Source organism: Petaurus breviceps, unplaced genomic scaffold (genome assembly GCF_028583685.1).
Source record: "Petaurus breviceps papuanus isolate PSGF00001 unplaced genomic scaffold, PetGlider_PUasm1.0 551, whole genome shotgun sequence".
In the NCBI taxonomy this organism is placed as follows: Eukaryota; Metazoa; Chordata; class Mammalia; order Diprotodontia; family Petauridae; genus Petaurus; species Petaurus breviceps.
Genome location: NW_027186372.1, coordinates 36,162,630 through 36,165,409, shown reverse-complemented (window position 1 = coordinate 36,165,409; position 2,780 = coordinate 36,162,630). Strand labels below are relative to the sequence as shown.

Below are 2,780 nucleotides of genomic sequence, written 5' to 3'. Positions count from 1 at the left end.
AATTTCAGTGCATCCAGAAGAAGATCAAGATAATGAAGGATCTTGAAGCCATATTCTATGAAGAATGTTGAAGGTACCATGGTGAGATACTCCACAAGCAAGAAACTATGCAAGAGATGTGGAGTAAGGGATGTCATTGGACACATGTATGCCTGGGCAGGGGGAAGGAATTGATCTTCTAGGGAGAGAAAGGGATACATGATGAGCAGCCCAAGTCTTCCAATGGGATCAAAATAATTTTGAGAGATAAAAGGCAGGTTTTCTGCATGTTGGATGGACCTCGTACAGAAAATTTATGAGAGGCCATGGACAAGTGTCAGGCAAGATGAAGAGTCATGGAAGGACTACCCAAAGTAATGAGATGACAGATCCTGTTGAAGTGTTGATGGAACTGGTCAACCAAGGAAAGAGAAGATTGTTTTTGCTATTTTCAAATACCTAAAAAGCTCGCATGCAAAAGAGGGGTTACATTTAGTTTGAGTACCTTCAGAAAGCAGAATTAAGACCAATGAATAGCAGCAACAAGAGGGGACAGATTTCAAATGAATATAGGGGAAAACTTTTTTTTTTTTAACAAAGCTGTCCAACAATGAATGGTAGTGAGTTGCCTGTCAGTGAATATTTTTTAAAACAGAAACTGAATATTCTTTTGTTAGAGATGTTACAGAAAGGATTCCTTCACTGAGAGGCAGACAGACCCAAGTGACCTCTAAGGTCCCTTGAAACTCTATGAAATTGTAGATAATAATACAGCATTGTCCAGACTGCCAACAACATTGAAGACTGACCTACGAATAACCATAGAGCACTGTATATCTTGCTGATACTTATGTCATATCATTATTTTTCAATTAGTAACCAAAAGTACAGGGTTTGCAAGGAAGGCGGAAGGAAGAAGAATTCTTGCGATTACAAGGAGTACATTTTTCTTTCCTCTAGTTACCATTCATCAGTATTACAGATTGACCATAAAAGTCTGGCTTGAATCAGAGGGGTCGTAGTCAAAGGAATAATGTTAACTATAGTTTACTGACATCATCCACCACATATCTCATTCCTGGCAGTCAGGAAGTGAACATTTTCACTCCTGGCCAAATTAGCCCAAAGAGAAGGAACACCCATTTTCAAGGCCCACTTTTCCATCTAGAAACAACTTGAAACCTTTCCAAACATAAGAGGCTCAGTTCCTCCTTTCTTTCCTCCCTCCCCAACGGAAAAAGGAAGAAGGATCCTGGGAAAATCCCAGGATTTTAAAGAGCAGCAGAAGGAGGGGAAAGGTGCTTTGAACTCCTAATATAGATTTACAATCATCAGTTGTGATTTTAAGTAACATTGACATCCTGTTTTTGCAACAGCTACTTTGAACAATCCCAACTGTAAATAACCTTTTCCTTGTGTTTTTCTTTTGCATTTTTGCTTTTGTGTGAGCCTGTTATATATGAAACCCAAAGAAAAGGCCCTTGTCCTTCCTATTGGCTAACCATGTGTTTTAATGAAAGTCTGGAGTCTTTGTGAGCATGGCTGCAATTCCTCCAAGGAGCCAATTTCCATTTCAAGTGATTATTCATAACAATATTAATGCAGAATAATAGATGCAGTTGGTTCTTTCATCCAACACCTAGAAAACAGGAAATAGAGCTCTGTTAGGCCAGAGCATCTGAATATATGTTTGTTTGTTTCTTCCTTCTTAAGCATCATTTTAAATTCTGGACCTCTACCTGTGCCCACATTCTCAGGACACCTGCCTACAAAATAAACAAGGAGCCCATATCAAGCGAGGTCTCTTCAGTGACTTCAGCCATAGAAGTTTCTGAAGGGGAGAGGGAAAGGCATACACACATTTACTTGGCTTTGGCACACATATGAGCAGCTGAGAAGGACTGGCCTGCAACTGTTCTTAAGAAACCCTTAATTGTGTCTTTCTGTTTAAATAACTAAAATGGATCCAGAGAGGTGGTTGTAACGTCTCACCTTAGAGTTCGAGAGCTGGCCCACGCACACATATATACCTCAGGCAAACACAATCTGAGACAAAATGACAGTTAAGATTTGTGAGGTTAGCAGAATAGCCTTGGACGGTGTTTAGTCTACTGTTTCTCACACAAGTTTCCCAAGTTGGGCGGATGACTGAGCTGCTAAGCTCCAGCCGCACTGGGGTGTGTGTTGGGTCCGAGCGTGGGGAGGAGGGCAACTTCCCTCTGTCCTGCCTTGTTCCTCCGGACTACAGAAGAGCTCTTCTGTGAGTTACTTTTGCTGCGTTGGACCCCAGTGACAGCCCCCTTTCCCCCAGCTCCCCTTGTCTGATGGTGTCCTAGACTTCTTTTTCGGGATCTGAAGGTGCCTGTCTGGGGCGGGTATTTCTGAGAGAAAGAGAGAAGGAAGAGCGGACTTTCTCTTATGGGCAGAAGAAACCTAGCTAGATCCTTCCCAGCGCAGCCCTCCACACCCATCCAGAAATGAGGAGATCGGGAAGAGGGCAGGGAGGAGAGGGAGAAGGACTCTAGTAAGGAGGGACAGGAAGCCCAAGTGAGGAGGGCACAGGGTATTTATTCCCACTTGCCCTGTCCCACAAATAGATACTACGGACGGAAACTCGAGTTGGGGGTCCGGAGTTGGACGGGGGAGGAAAGAGAGGGGAGAAGGAGTGGTAGTTAGAAGGAAAATCTCCTCCTTCCCCAAGTCGGGTGCAAAGTGAGCAGATAAAGTTGCAGAGCAGCCTTCGGCCCCGGGCCGGGCTACGCTGAAGGAGGGGTGGGAAGAGGAGGAAGCAAGGCTAAAAA

General features: G+C 43.7%; 1 long non-coding RNA gene across 1 annotated transcript in view; it reads left to right on the top strand.

Annotated features, from left to right (window-relative positions):
• The first annotated feature begins 1,356 nt into the window (after positions 1 to 1,356).
• LOC138172787 (uncharacterized) overlaps positions 1,357 to 2,780 on the top strand; it is a 7,504-nt gene continuing 6,080 nt past the window's right edge. Inside the window, exon 1 of the long non-coding RNA XR_011171246.1 lies at positions 1,357 to 2,239. This is a non-coding gene — a long non-coding RNA (uncharacterized lncRNA). The remainder of the gene's footprint in view (positions 2,240 to 2,780) is intronic.